The sequence below is a fragment of the Camellia sinensis genome, chromosome 6, assembly GCF_055761805.1.
Source record: "Camellia sinensis isolate YWXY chromosome 6, ASM5576180v1, whole genome shotgun sequence".
In the NCBI taxonomy this organism is placed as follows: domain Eukaryota; kingdom Viridiplantae; phylum Streptophyta; class Magnoliopsida; order Ericales; family Theaceae; genus Camellia; species Camellia sinensis.
In genome coordinates, this window is record NC_138966.1 from 158,153,027 (window position 1) to 158,169,869 (window position 16,843).

General features: G+C 33.0%; 3 long non-coding RNA genes across 3 annotated transcripts in view; all 3 read right to left on the minus strand.

Annotated features, from left to right (window-relative positions):
- Positions 1–16,843, minus strand: part of LOC145792439 (uncharacterized) — a 111,236-nt gene that overhangs the window by 89,271 nt on the left and 5,122 nt on the right. The window lies entirely within an intron of this gene.
- On the minus strand, positions 5,294–7,393 carry LOC145792985 (uncharacterized). Its single transcript, XR_014333385.1, has 3 exons — positions 7,205–7,393; positions 6,420–6,495; positions 5,294–5,587 (listed from the first exon to the last, which is right to left on the minus strand). It is a non-coding gene; the product is annotated as an uncharacterized LOC145792985 (long non-coding RNA).
- Positions 10,955–13,508, minus strand: LOC114288879 (uncharacterized). Its single transcript, XR_014333386.1, has 3 exons — positions 13,060–13,508; positions 12,275–12,350; positions 10,955–11,438 (listed from the first exon to the last, which is right to left on the minus strand). It is a non-coding gene; the product is annotated as an uncharacterized LOC114288879 (long non-coding RNA).

The following is a 16,843-nucleotide window of genomic DNA, read 5'->3' on the forward strand; positions in this document are numbered from 1 at the left end:
GCCCCAAAAAGGTTCGCAAACAGCGCCGACGCAGTACACTGGAGCTGCTTCTATGTAAGCCACCCTATAATGTGGTCGTCATCAGGCTGGCACATCATCACCTCTCGGTAATCTGCATTATCCATAAGTGTCGAGGCGAAATGAAATAGCGGCATACCAATAAAGAATGGAATAGTTGTCAGGCGATCCATGCACTCCGAGATAGTGTACAGCGGTTCGTTACCTGTGAGGTGCCTCACCGTGACCTGCTGATTCTTGATACGCACCACATCTATTAGATTGTTCATGCTTTCCGCAATAACTGACACTCCACTTGTTGCCTTCTTGGACTTTGAAACACTTGTTGATGGCGTCTTTCTCCTTTTTCCCTTTTCAACCACAACCGGTTCTAGTGAAGAATCTGAATCCACGTTCTGTATTCCTGCAGGTATCGAATTAGCAAATGGCTGCGCTCCCAAACTACGCACAGAATCAGATGAGTCATCGGCATCTTCAGCAAGTTTCTCTCCCAGGGTCCAATGGTGCTTACCAGTAGCTAATGCCCCCATGAAGACCGTCTCCATCAAGTCACGATGTTCCAAAGTTTTTTTCCTGAACTTGGCACACACCTTGTCTAACTGCATAGTTGGAGATTTATGAAAGAGGAAGACGTTACATTTCATATAACAAGTAATGTAGTTAAGTTGATAATGATAAAATGTAATGGTAACAGACAAATATGAAACGCAAGAAACATGTACTTACCGATTCCCTCTTGTCCCACCACTCCTCAGGTGCTTGAAACATACCGGTGTCATTGTCAAACCCTATCCCTGTCACTCCTTTGCTTGAATCCATCAACTTTGTCCACGCTTGCCAATCTTTTTTCAAACTCATGTATTTATTTTTCAACTGTTTGAGGTCATGTTTTCTTCTTGTTTTTTTCTCAAATTTCCTTGCCAAGGACTTGTACCCTGCTTGGCTGAGGACTAGGAATGGTCGATTTCCTTTTGTAATCTGATTTGCAATTAACTGCAGGAAAACTCGAATTGAGTCACTGTCCCATGAGGCCTTGTGGCTGAACTGATTATGTGTCTCTTCAAGACTACTTGACTTCTTTGTGACAATGCCTTTGCTTTTAGATTGGGTACGTGAAGAAGTGCGTATGGAAACCATTACTAATGTACGGTTACAAAAAATTACCATCACAAATTCAGTTGTTATATACAAACGCATAAGCCATTGCACATTAATAACAACAAACAGAGAGATAGGATGCTAAATTAGACAGCATATAACCATTGCACATTAATAACATACATACACAGGTTCCATGGAACTCAGTAGTGGACATAGTTATGATAGTCATTAATACGTCTACCGTTTCATAGTGAAGGAAGGCAAAGGCAGCTTAAAGTCATACTGAAACATACTACCAGCATACTAACAACCTCGTAACGTGTTTGTACATACTGACAACATCCTAGCGTTGCTTACATACGGAACAACAAAATGACAACGACAATACATAGAACATACACAATGGTCTTAAGGACACGCAAGGATTGTTGAATGTCTATGACATCAGCCTGCAATTGCATGACAATTTCGTCTCTGGCTGACGCATAGTCTTGGTTCTCTCGCCTTGGTTCTTCGCACCAACCAATCCAACTAACATAGGGCTGATGAGTGCAAATGATGGAACTATTAGTCAATGGGTTGTTAGTGTTCATGCAGTTATGACTAGTAAAGAATGGGTTAATCACCATAGGACGGGGACATGCAAAGTAGGGGCGCCCTAAATTTTTGGTGGACCTGGAAATCTTAACAATGCAGGGGCCATGTCCACAGGCACACATTCATCGTGGCCATGTACTGGAAGTTGCAGTAGAGGTAAACGAAGCCATGTTATGCTTTACAAACATTCGGAAGTGACAATGAATCGTATAAGTAATTAGTTTATGTTATCCATATATCAGGTTAAACATGAACTGAATATGCTGATACACAAGTTTCATAGGATAGGTATACAAACTCCATATTTTGTTCAGTTTATTTTAAAGAAAAACAGCCTATATTATCATGGTTTCACTGTCAAGGTGGTAATAGAAAGGTAAAAATCTAATTTTGTAATAGAATCAGATATTCATTCAGAGATTTAAGTCTGGTTTCAGATTATCAAGTGGAACTAAAAAAATGTCCGGACATCTTGATATACTAACACGAATATATGAAGAAATGTACTAAATTAATCAAAAGAGAAACCCAAAATAGAAATGTGAGGTCCATAATACGTACAGGATTCTGGTACAGAAGGAAGCTGGTTTAGAGGATTTGTATGCAATTATACCATGTGCAGGTTGAAGTTTATGTTTCTCTACTTCATTAGACCATATACTAGCTACTACATAGAAAATTCACGAGTCCCCTATAAACTTAACATGAAGAAGATGATAAAAAGAAAAAGGATTGGAGTGAATATCAAAGTTATGGACTAACCTACTTTCATAATTTTCTTAAAACCAGACCACACATCCTTTCAGATGAAATCAGTTTTAAATTTAAAAAATGGGGGGCTCAAATGTAAAATGCATAATTGCGTCATAAAAAGAATGGCTACAATCCGATTCATGAAAGCAGATAATCACATGCAGGGCATGAATAAAGAGCTTAAAGATGAAAAACAGTTATTAAATTTGAATTGTTTGATCCATCATACTTGTCGCTGCACACTCTCGGTACAGAAAAACCTGGCAGGATCATAAAATATTGATATCGGAAGCTGTTTCATACAGTCTGATAATGTTAAAAGCCATGTTAGCAGCATAAACCCTCAAATATGTGAATGTGTGCACCTGTGTAGGTAAAAATATGGTTGTGTGCACAAATGCATGTGCAGATTTCGGACAATAGCTTCCTCCATATCTATCATGCTAATGCAAACAGTTCATAATTCATTCCTAGTGAAGCCACAAAAATGTTAACAAAACGAGTCACAGTACAGGCTCAACTTGATAGTCACTAAAAATACATACAACAAAAACAAATTCAACCAAAAAGGGAAACTATACAGTATACAAGTCATTTGGGATATTGATTCAACACCTGAGCATTGTCATAAAGAGAAAACCAAAGATACTTGATTTACCAGCCATGGACAACGGAAAAAAGCAATGTGTCAAGAGGGTTTGAGAAACCATTGTGAAAATCAATATTCTTCATTTAAAAGAAAATAGAGAATAGATAAAAATATATGTCTACGAAATCAGTAAGATAAAACATGCAGCCACGAACCAACAAAAATCAGAAATAATAGGCATTTCAGAAATAATATGTAGCAGAGTCAGAAATAATAGGTATTTCAGGAACCAACAAAATCAGAAATAATAGGTATTCCAGATGTGATTCACAGATTTCATTCACAGAACCCATTCAGATTTCAGATTTCATTCACAGACTCAGATTTCATTAAGCATTGACAAATCAATAGGTATTTCATAGATAATAAATCAACTTTTTAATGACAATGATAAGAAATCAACTTACCAATGTTGCTAAAGAATCAGATATTCATTCAGAGATTTAAGTTTGGTTTCAGATTTCAGATTTCATTCACAGAATCAGATTTTATTCAGCATTGACAAATCAATTTTAACTTGTGATCAGAAATTGTTTTGTTTTTAATGAGAATTATAAGAAATCAAATCAAATGAAGAACAGATTGTTTTAAGAATCTCAACAGATGTATAAGAACAACAGATGTATAAGAACAGGTTGTTAAGGTTCTTCGTATGTATCTGTTTTTAAATTTTTACCATGGGTTGATCTATATATATATATATAAGAACAGATTTACATATATCTACCCTCATTACTCACAGATTTACAGATTTATATATAAGAACAGATTTATATATAAGAACAGATATATATATATATATATATGCCCAAAATGAACCCAGGCACCACGGTAAACAAACAGATCGGTAATAAACCCAACCCGTAATGAACCCAAAATATGTCAACTTAATTTAACCGTAATGAACCCACAGGATATTCAAAAAACAGAGTTCACACTTCCTTTGAAATTTGGAAAAAAATTGTCTTTAACAGAGAAAGGGATTCCACACATGAACCCTAAGCAGATCGGAAGTAGGGGACAGATTTACGTGAAAAGGGAAAGGAAATGAGAACGGCCATAAAGCATTACCTGAAGATTGGTGGTGTTTGAGAGGGTTCATTCTTGTTCGCCGCCGCCAACGCACGCCCCAACCATTCGATTTGCCAACCGGTTCGCGAGTCTTCTTCGACGCCACAGATGCGTACTCCGGTGTCGATCGCCTCTGTGAAGCTGCCTCAGATGTCGTCGCCGCTGGTATACATTAATCGCCTCCTTCACTTGTTGTGTGCCCTAGGAAGGTTGTGTGTGTGGTAAGGCGTTGGGCCTCAGAATCAGAGGGATGAAGTCTGGGTATTTTGGTAAATTTACCCCAATAAGGGTTTGAACCAAAGCCTGAATTCTGTTTTGTTTCCATTTGGCTAAATTAGCCTTTTTTGTTCGAACATGGCTAATTTAGCTCCAACTTGCCTTTCCAAACACCACCATTGAGGCAGAGCTTCCAAACGTACATCAACGCACAGACCCCAATGCTCTATGCCCTTTTTCCAGCCACCCTATTTTGTCCCAAAACCTAGTGAGTAAATCTCTTAGCCCTAATCATGCCTCATCCCTAAACCACCTCAACCCAACTCCAGCCTTCACCTTTCCACACAAAAACAGTCCTATTAGGATACACAAATCCACCAATAGAAGAAAGAAACTCTCACTCCTTGAGTTGGGGCTTCCCCACAAATTCTTGAATAAAGGGAGATATGCCAAAGGTTCCAACAAAAAATCAAAGGATGCCAAACTTGCCCGATCTTCACAGCCTTCGCAATCATCAATATCTTCTAGTTCATTTCAGGTATGCAAAAAGCGCTTCTTGAACACGTTGGTGGAATCTGATGAGGAGATGAAACAACAAGATGAAGATGAGGAAGATGAGTTTAGACTCCGTTTGGCTGAAGCAACAAAAACCTTGAAAATGGGCCAGAAATTGCAGATTGATTTTGGTAGTAGAGAAGACATCTTCCTCAAGGATTTTATCGAGTTGGAGATGAGCAACAAAGCCAAAATCTGTAACAACCCAATCTTGGCAAGGTAAAACCCTGCCAAGAGGGTGCACCTCAAACGCTATAGCACCTTTACACCACAATTCCTGTATAATTCTTACATCACATCACCACATCACCAAAAGTGCATAAGACCTTTCAATTGCCTAACATATATGAGATGATCTATTCAAAGACAAAAAAAGTGTTATCATGCTACAAGATAGTTCCCACGCATTTCCTCCCAAAAAAAATATAATACATACTAATCACGAATCCATCAATACATCCAACTTCATAAGCAATATTTATAATCAACCTCCTTCATAAAAAAAAGGGTAAGCTTACATCCTAGAATGACCCTAAGCAAAACCTCAACCACAAGATGCCCACTTGTGATCCTTCAAAAAAATTCTAGTCTTCCAAGTTGAGGAGAGCCACACAAAAGTCTATGAATCTGAAAAAAAAAATTATTTAAAAGAATGAGCTAAGGCCCAATGAGTATACCAATACCATGGAGTTATAAAACTTGCTCCTACCAATAGGGTTCAAAATAAAGATACTAAACATAAGAGCTTAATTGGACTTAAATTTATACAAAATAAAAATAAAAATGATGAAATACAATTTTCATAAAACGTTATCAAGATTTTTCCAAGTAATCTCATAAGGCAGAAAAAAAATACATTTGGATAATAAAAGTAAACAAAAATATAACTTTTCAATACATTAAGATTTCCTGTCCATCATACAATCTACTACATAGCCTTAGGGTCGCGTTACCTCGCGACTTAGGTGGTGACGGTACCGTTACCCAAAACATAACCATAGGAACATAGCTCATGTCATCGTAGCACTTCAATTCTCGTTTCAATGTTTCGGTCCCCGGGACCCCTTATACATACAACGACCCTTATGGTCCTTAAAACATTTCGGTCCCCAGGACCCCAAAGCATTTTGGCCCTTGTGGCCCCAAAGGCTATATTCGGTTATATGATCAATAAAATAAATACTCTCACATAACATTTCACTGTCATTCAATCATCATCATCATGAAATTTGAAAGACTCAACTTAAATAAATTCTCATAAAAAAAAATTAATGCTTCATTATACAAATGAAATCATATCTTTATTAAAACTCAACCCTTGGCCTCAATAATTTATAGATTTTCTTTTTATACATATATCATGATGAAATGTATCATTCATTTCCTTTAATTCAAAAATTATTTTCAAACTTTGTAATAAAGATAGAGGTAGGGTAATTTCCATGGTAAGTATACTCACCTCCAAATTAGCAAAAGCATAGATTGAAACTCTACGAATTAATTCCCAAGAGGTGTAGAGACGCCTCCCTCCAATCCTAACAATTGGTAAATAGGATCTAAAATTAAGGAAAAGCTTTCAATGAAAATTACAACATCTACAAAATTTATCCTAAATAAGACATGCTACGGAATGACAAGCTAAAGAACTCCTCCAACTTCAAGTCACCCAAACAAACTTCTTATCCAATCTCCACAACACCCATCCTTTGTACATTTTTTTGAGTTAATAAACTTTTTAAATATCCAATCAATTTATATGCACAATACCACCATCAATTAACTACAAAAGTCAAAAATCAACATTTTCATAAACTCAACAACTTAAGTAAAACCACTTCAATCATTTATAAAATTCCTCCATAGAACATAGAGATACCCAATCTACCATTTATCAAGTCAATTTTAGCATATAAATTTCCTAACACCAAAATCTCCAATTTTTACATCACATTCAAACCCTAGATTAACCCAAATCTTAATCTCCAAAACAACCATCAAATTGATCATTTTTCTACATGTAGAACACTCATAGAAACTGATTGAGAGTATAAAACTCAACAATCAAACCCAAATCATAATAGATCTAAAATAGAAAAATTTCATCATCTTTAACTCAAAATATGTAAAACCCAATTTAAAAAATTAATCTTCAAATCTTCATTTTTAATCCTCTAAAAATCCATCTTGAATCAATTTATGTCTAGATTATTTTAACTATACTAAAAAAAAGATGAAATTTCTTACCTTATGATGATTTTTCCACAATTTTTTTGCTTGACTCTTGGTATCCCACAAAACCCTCTTCTCCTTTGTTCTTCCTTCAATTCTCAAGCCTTGAGTTCCTTCCTTCTCTCTCTCTCCTTCTCTCTCTCTCTCTCTCTCTCTCTCTCTCTCTCTTTACGGCTCAAGCTCTCTTCCTGAATGTCAAAGAATGAATTCAATGGGCTCTATCTAATACAACGTATAAACAATGAATAAACACACACACAGCCTTCTTTTCACATCCAGATTTTCTCAACACACACACCCACAAACACACCCAATTCTAGATTATTCTACAATTTACTGTATGATCAAAATTAATTTAACTAAGCAACACTTAGTCTTAATAAATCTTGATTAACACATAATTAAATCAATCATGACTAATCCCAAATCCCACTTAATTTAATTAGTCTAATCTGACTTCCTTTAGAGCCCAATTAATAATATTTAAATTTATTAATCTGAATAAGATTTTTTTTTTTTTTTTAATCAAACTCCCAAAAGGCTCCAAATATTAAATTAAACTTATTGTCATCATCAATTTTGATTTCTCAAACCATTTAGGCCTTCAATTTCTAATCAGACTCCAAATTTTCGTCAATAAATTACATATTCAAATTGAACACCCCATAAATAAATTTAATTCGTGATAATCACAATTCTCAATCCTCATAATTTAATTAACCTAATTAACTCCAATTCAGACCTAATTAATCGAATCTCAATTCTACTAAACTGAATCGAATATTTAATTAAACTCCCAAATGGGTCCGTAATTAAAAATTAAATTGATTCATCTTCTTAATTTCACGTCCTTAAGCCATTTGGACCCTTAATTTCTAATTGCAAAATAAATCTTTAAAAGAATCATATACGAATCAGATTTCACAATTATCATAAATCCCAAACTAAATTAGGATAACGACTAATTAAAATCCCAAATCTCCTTAATTAACCAAATATAAAATATTATACGTGGCGGGGTTGTCACAATCTCTCCCCCTTAGAAAGTTTGGTCCTCCAAACTTAAGTCACTTGTACTTGAAAACGAATCAAATAGCTTTGCTTCATTTCATTCCTCCTTTCGAAGTAACTTTCTTACCATTCGATTTTCTCATCACAGGAGTTCGACTCATTCTCATTTATTTGTTGGTTAATAACCCAAATTGGTGATTCATCATAATCTATATTGTCATCAAAGGTCATTCAGTAATCAATAATATGTACTGGACCTTGAAATCAACCTCATAACATTAAACCATGAAACATATTAATCACAATGTACTATTCTCGTCAATCACTTAATTCATATACTTCTACTCATCCATTCACATGTCTCCAATAATTCACATATCGCCAAATAATCCACACGTCTCCAATTCATTGAGGATCAATCACAAATGATATTCGTGATCCAACTTAACTTCAAATAAATCAAAATACTCCATTATTGACATCTCATATGAAGTCTCCAAAATAGACTAAGTATTTAACACAGCCTTAATGACAAATTTAAATTTTTTTTTTTTTTTTTTTGGGTCCACAAATACTCGGACCACAATGGCCTTATTGACAAATCAAATAGGCTGGGTTTTACTCCATTGATTCCACAAAATAACTGTTTAATCTCAAAAGTCAAAGACGACTCGCTTAGGTGTATGATCACATCCACTTGAGAGATAGAAAATCCATTCACTCAAAACGTTACATTCTAGGGTCCATATCGAACCATAATCATAGTACAAGTTCCCAAGTAATATAATTCTCTAACTAACGAAAAAAAACATTTTTTTATTTAGTTATTTATTATTATATAATAATATTTCCAATGATACATTCATCTTATAACAATTAGCTTCAAATGAATGGATGGGTCTTGAATCAATTAACGTGTGGACACTTTACTCACAATTAGTTGAGGTACCCGAAATAACAATCTTATTCTAATTGTCTTAACAATCTCATATTGGGTTCCAAATGCCTAGTCAAATAAATTCTAAATTTTCCAATTCTCTTGTATGCATATATAACTTACTTCAACCATCAAGTAGCATCAAAGCTATCATCAAAGTATTTTGAAACCAAATTTTGTCTTTCTCAATCCTTTGCAAGTTAGTCAATTCAAATTCTTTGTCCTAAGAGGTTCTTAAGAAATATGCATTTATAACTTCGGCAAAAATATTTTCTTGCTTTTCATTTCGCAATAACTCTTCTAAGTAGTAGTACTAGATACAGGCTTCTTCACAATAAATCTAAGTCTTGGTCATACTCTAATATTCTTAGCATTTTCAGATGGATTTCCAAAATCCAAGTAAATGTATCTTATGTCTGCCAAACATTAGGTAGGAAAGATTCACATATCCCAAAACATATATGACATAACAACTCAAAATTCTATACACATGCTTAAAGTACTCCTTTACTTAGCAATTGGGTTAGAAACTAATCTTTAAACTGACTGGCTGACTTGAAATCTCCTTAAAATTTTATTACTCCTAAATAATCCTTCGTTAGTTGTTCTATCTCTCCATATTTGTAGTATGCTCTTAAAATTCGATGATATACCCCGTTATAATATTTGCAACAAATCGAACATTTGGGGAATGAACTTATATCTTGCTTAAAATTTCTTACCACTCCAAACTTTGCTTAACACTTAATACTCTGCTTCTCAAACATATTATGTAATTCCTTCTTTGTCTTAACACTTTACTTTTCTTATAATCTTGCAGTTTCCCATAGCATTATTTCCTAGCTTTCATTATATTTCTTAACACTTCCTCTATTTTGCCCAATTGCTCTAACATAGACTCAACTTCCATTTCGTTCTTTCTTCTCATTATCTTTTCTTAGAGTCACAAGATAAGATAGATAGCATTCGGGGTAATATTAGATAACCTAAATCATACATCACAAATTCAACCATAATTAAACAATTCTTTTTTTTGCAAAGAGATTGGTAGGGCAACCTATTCATTCCCATGAAGTTGATCAAGAATTTCCGATTCGAAACTATGTTGGCCGAACGTGATTCTAATCGGACTTTCAAGGTCATCAACATAAGTATGAACTTCCATGGTTCATATAGTAGGTCCTTCACCAAAATAGCATATCATCTTCATATCAAATAGTTTTCTAACTCTCAATCACCATAGTTCGACACACTTCATTAATCATCAAATACTTTAACTTCCTAAAATGTTCTCATAGTCTAATTTTACATTTAACCACATAGCCTTCCTAACTTCCATCAAAAACTTTTAATTCTGTTTAACACTGTGTTCACATGAATCAATATGCATGTACTCACCAATGTGCTATGATCAAAAATTATATTTCCCTTATAGCATAAAAAGAAAATTTCACAATAACTCTTATCTTCAACACTAAACTTGTTGAACACACATATCCCAGTCCTTCTTAATCATCGAAATTCCAAAATAACCTTTAGTTCTTATAATACTACATTCTCGCAGATCATTATACTTGTACTCACTAATATTTACTTATAATGTGAAAAAGTTCCTCAATAGTTCTTGGCTCTTAGCCTCAATACCACACATATTAAACAAACACATTTCGGTCCTCTTATAAGCAACAAAATACCCTACAACTCTTAATTCTTGGTTTTAATACTTAAATCTATTACAAAAACACATATATTCCCAAGTGCACAACTTATCACTTACTTATTAGATGCATGCAACTTAATTCCATTCTAGACATTCTAACGCTCAATGGACTCGTGTGTGAGATATTAACTCGTGCTCTGATACCAAAAATGTAACAACCCAATCTTGGCAAGGTAAAACCCTGCCAAGAGGGTGCACCTCAAACGCTATAGCACCTTTACACCACAATTCCTGTATAATTCTTACATCACATCACCACATCACCAAAAGTGCATAAGACCTTTCAATTGCCTAACATATATGAGATGATCTATTCAAAGACAAAAAAAGTGTTATCATGCTACAAGATAGTTCCCACGCATTTCCTCCCAAAAAAAATATAATACATACTAATCACGAATCCATCAATACATCCAACTTCATAAGCAATATTTATAATCAACCTCCTTCATAAAAAAAAGGGTAAGCTTACATCCTAGAATGACCCTAAGCAAAACCTCAACCACAAGATGTCCACTTGTGATCCTTCAAAAAAATTCTAGTCTTCCAAGTTGAGGAGGGCCACACAAAAGTCTATGAATCTGAAAAAAAAAAATTATTTAAAAGAATGAGCTAAGGCCCAATGAGTATACCAATACCATGGAGTTATAAAACTTGCTCCTACCAATAGGGTTCAAAATAAAGATACTAAACATAAGAGCTTAATTGGACTTAAATTTATACAAAATAAAAATAAAAATGATGAAATACAATTTTCATAAAACGTTATCAAGATTTTTCCAAGTAATCTCATAAGGCAGAAAAAAAAATACATTTGGATAATAAAAGTAAACAAAAATATAACTTTTCAATACATTAAGATTTCCTGTCCATCATACAATCTACTACATAGCCTTAGGGTCGCGTTACCTCGCGACTTAGGTGGTGACGGTACCGTTACCCAAAACATAACCATAGGAACATAGCTCATGTCATCGTAGCACTTCAATTCTCGTTTCAATGTTTCGGTCCCCGGGACCCCTTATACATACAACGACCCTTATGGTCCTTAAAACATTTCGGTCCCCAGGACCCCAAAGCATTTTGGCCCTTGTGGCCCCAAAGGCTATATTCGGTTATATGATCAATAAAATAAATACTCTCACATAACATTTCACTGTCATTCAATCATCATCATCATGAAATTTGAAAGACTCAACTTAAATAAATTCTCATAAAAAAAAAATTAATGCTTCATTATACAAATGAAATCATATCTTTATTAAAACTCAACCCTTGGCCTTAATAAATTTATAGATTTTCTTTTTATACATATATCATGATGAAATGTATCATTCATTTCCTTTAATTCAAAAATTATTTTCAAACTTTGTAATAAAGATAGAGGTAGGGTAATTTCCATGGTAAGTATACTCACCTCCAAATTAGCAAAAGCATAGATTGAAACTCTACGAATTAATTCCCAAGAGGTGTAGAGACGCCTCCCTCCAATCCTAACAATTGGTAAATAGGATCTAAAATTAAGGAAAAGCTTTCAATGAAAATTACAACATCTACAAAATTTATCCTAAATAAGACATGCTACGGAATGACAAGCTAAAGAACTCCTCCAACTTCAAGTCACCCAAACAAACTTCTTATCCAATCTCCACAACACCCATCCTTTGTACATTTTTTTGAGTTAATAAACTTTTTAAATATCCAATCAATTTATATGCACAATACCACCATCAATTAACTACAAAAGTCAAAAATCAACATTTTCATAAACTCAACAACTTAAGTAAAACCACTTCAATCATTTATAAAATTCCTCCATAGAACATAGAGATACCCAATCTACCATTTATCAAGTCAATTTTAGCATATAAATTTCCTAACACCAAAATCTCCAATTTTTACATCACATTCAAACCCTAGATTAACCCAAATCTTAATCTCCAAAACAACCATCAAATTGATCATTTTTCTACATGTAGAACACTCATAGAAACTGATTGAGAGTATAAAACTCAACAATCAAACCCAAATCATAATAGATCTAAAATAGAAAAATTTCATCATCTTTAACTCAAAATATGTAAAACCCAATTTAAAAAATTAATCTTCAAATCTTCATTTTTAATCCTCTAAAAATCCATCTTGAATCAATTTATGTCTAGATTATTTTAACTATACTAAAAAAAAGATGAAATTTCTTACCTTATGATGATTTTTCCACAATTTTTTTGCTTGACTCTTGGTATCCCACAAAACCCTCTTCTCCTTTGTTCTTCCTTCAATTCTCAAGCCTTGAGTTCCTTCCTTCTCTCTCTCTCCTTCTCTCTCTCTCTCTCTCTCTCTCTCTCTCTTTACGGCTCAAGCTCTCTTCCTGAATGTCAAAGAATGAATTCAATGGGCTCTATCTAATACAACGTATAAACAATGAATAAACACACACACAGCCTTCTTTTCACATCCAGATTTTCTCAACACACACACCCACAAACACACCCAATTCTAGATTATTCTACAATTTACTGTATGATCAAAATTAATTTAACTAAGCAACACTTAGTCTTAATAAATCTTGATTAACACATAATTAAATCAATCATGACTAATCCCAAATCCCACTTAATTTAATTAGTCTAGTCTGACTTCCTTTAGAGCCCAATTAATAATATTTAAATTTATTAATCTGAATAAGATTTTTTTTTTTTTTTTTAATCAAACTCCCAAAAGGCTCCAAATATTAAATTAAACTTATTGTCATCATCAATTTTGATTTCTCAAACCATTTAGGCCTTCAATTTCTAATCAGACTCCAAATTTCCGTCAATAAATTACATATTCAAATTGAACACCCCATAAATAAATTTAATTCGTGATAATCACAATTCTCAATCCTCATAATTTAATTAACCTAATTAACTCCAATTCAGACCTAATTAATCGAATCTCAATTCTACTAAACTGAATCGAATATTTAATTAAACTCCCAAATGGGTCCGTAATTAAAAATTAAATTGATTCATCTTCTTAATTTCACGTCCTTAAGCCATTTGGACCCTTAATTTCTAATTGCAAAATAAATCTTTAAAAGAATCATATACGAATCAGATTTCACAATTATCATAAATCCCAAACTAAATTAGGATAACGACTAATTAAAATCCCAAATCTCCTTAATTAACCAAATATAAAATATTATACGTGGCGGGGTTGTCACAAAATCAGAAAGAAATATTAATAGAGTTGGAGTTAGAGAGAGAGTTAGCTAGTCAGGTGCAAGTAAATAATTTTTAGATGGAGTTCGGGTTGTGATAGAAAGTGGGGGATGATGTTTTGTCCTGGGTGTGTATTGTGTTGTGTTTGGTTTGAAAGGGGAATATTTTATTAGAGGGTTCATGGGTTGTGTTGGTAAGCAGTGGTTGGTGTTTGGCTTGTTTGGGGAAGTGTTGTTTTTATCTTTGTTAGTGGGGTGTGGTTTGGTGTGAAAGGGGGTTTTGGGTTTGGTGTGTTGGAGTTAAGTTTCTTCTTAACTTTTTTATTTCTGTTACTCTTCTTTTTTTTTTTTTTAATTTAAAAAATTGTGAAGCTGAGTGGTTAGTTAGATGGTTACCAGTAGCAGTAGTAGGGTTAGTTTATACTTTCTCGAATCTCTCTCCATGATGTCATCTTTCTGTACCTTTTATTTTATGTTTTTTAATGAAATTTTCTTCGTTGATCAAAAGAAATTAATTATGATAGAGACCCCTACACATACATGACCCCCACAACTCTTACTCTCATCCCAATCACTCATAGTGTGGGGCCCACACATACATGAATGGACCCTACACACATATCAAGGGCTAAGATCAAATTAGGGGTCATGCAATCCTCAAAAAATGGGGTCCCAAACATTTTTTGTTTGAAATATAGAGATTGAATAAATAAGAGATAAATTTGAGAGTAGAAAGGTTTTTGTTAAGGAGGTTGAACAGGATGAGGGTGATTGGTCGATCGGCTCTTCTGCTATCAGCTGAATCCCGTTATCGAATTAAAATGGTAAAGCAACGGGAGTTTTCTTCCCAAAAGTAGTTATGAATAGTTTCTTAAGAAAATGTTGAAAATTAATGAGATAAATAGTCAACAAACTGCTCCCACCCAGTTAAAACACATGTATTTTTTTTAGTAAATTATAAGTACACCCCCCCCCCCCCCTCCCCAAGGTTTATCTAAAATGCAGATTATCTCTCATGATTTTAGAAAATACATCTCATTCCTTCAAGTTTCTAATTACATAATAAACTAGTATTTCACCCGTGCACCATTGCGTTTACAATTATTTCTATATATGTGAATTGCAATTTTTAAATGTCTTCTTTTTTTCTTTTTCTTTTTTATATTATATCAAAGTTTAATATTTTGATAATAATCATATGTGTTGGACTTTTCAAGGAATTCATTTGTGTTAGACTTTTCAAGGAATTTTTTTTATGCTTGTTCTTAATGCATTAAAGTGTTATTATGAGGAATAATAATCATATGTGTTGGACTTTTTAAGGAATTCATATTTGTTAGACTTTTCAAAGAATTTTTTTTATGCTTATTCTTAATGCATTAAAGTATTATTATGAGGATAATGTTTGGGAGTTGGGAGAAGTTAATAAATGCTAAGGTTTTTTTTTTTAAAATAAAAAAATCAGGAAATTTAGATTGAGATATTGGAGCTCCCACAAGACTTGGGGGTTAGAATTTATGCTTGTTCTTAATGCATTAAAGTGTTATTATGAGGGATAATAATCATATGTGTTGGACTTTTCAAAGAATTTTTTTTATACTTATTCTTAATGCATTAAAGTATTATTATGAGAATAATGCTTAGGAGTTAGGAGAAGTTAATAAATGTTAAAGTTTTTTTTTTAAAATCAAAAAATCAGGAAATTTAGATTGAGATATTGGAACTCCTACAAAGACTTAGGGTTTAGAAACCCCATTTTCCTTAATATATATACTAGCATATCACCCGTGCTATGCACGGATTGTATTTACAATTATCTATATATGTGAATTGTGATTTTTAAATATATTTTTTTTAAATGTCTTCTTTTTTTCCTTTTTATATTATATTAAAGTTTAATATTTTGATAATAATCATATGTGCTGGACTTTTTAAGAAAATTTTTTTATGCTTGTTCTTAATGCATTAAAGTGTTATTATAAGGAATAATAATCATATGTGTTGGGACTTTTCAAGGAATTCATATGTGTTGCATTTCAAAGAATTTTTTGTATGCTTGTTTTTAATGCATTAAAGTGTTATTATGATGGTAAGACTTGGGAGTTGGGAGAAGTTAATAAATGCTAAAATTTTTCTTTTTTTTTTTAAATCAAAAAATCAAAAAATTTAGATTGGGAGATTGGAGCTCCCACAAGATTTGGGGTTAAAAATCCCTTTTTGCTTAATATATAGTATAGATAGATAGATAGATAGATAGATGACCTCTTTTATTAAAAATTGATCAAGTCAATTAGTAATTTTTAATGATATCAAAAATATTTTTTAATCAATAATTCAAGTAATTTTATTGATATATATGATAGTAGTTAAGAATTTTATTTTTGTCTGTTAAATAAAAAAATCTAACAAATGAGTGTTTATAATTTTCAAAACTATATAAACAACATATTTTAAAGGATTAATTACCTAAAAGTCCTATCTACATATCTGGTAGTAACTTAGGTCCTATCTGAAAGTTTTTGAACCAATATGTCCTATTTATAAATAAGAAGACATTTTTACCCTTCAACCCAAACAGTTATATATATATATATATATAACAACATTGATATTATTTACTAAAAACAAAATCAAATCAATTATGGGAAGTGGATGAAGATACAATTTCGAAGGATCTCAAAGGATTTCTCAGTTATGCCTACGTTACTCGCGCCGGTGGCTCCGTCATTGAAGTTCACCTTCCATTTCCTGTTCATTCTAACGAAGAAATCATCGAGG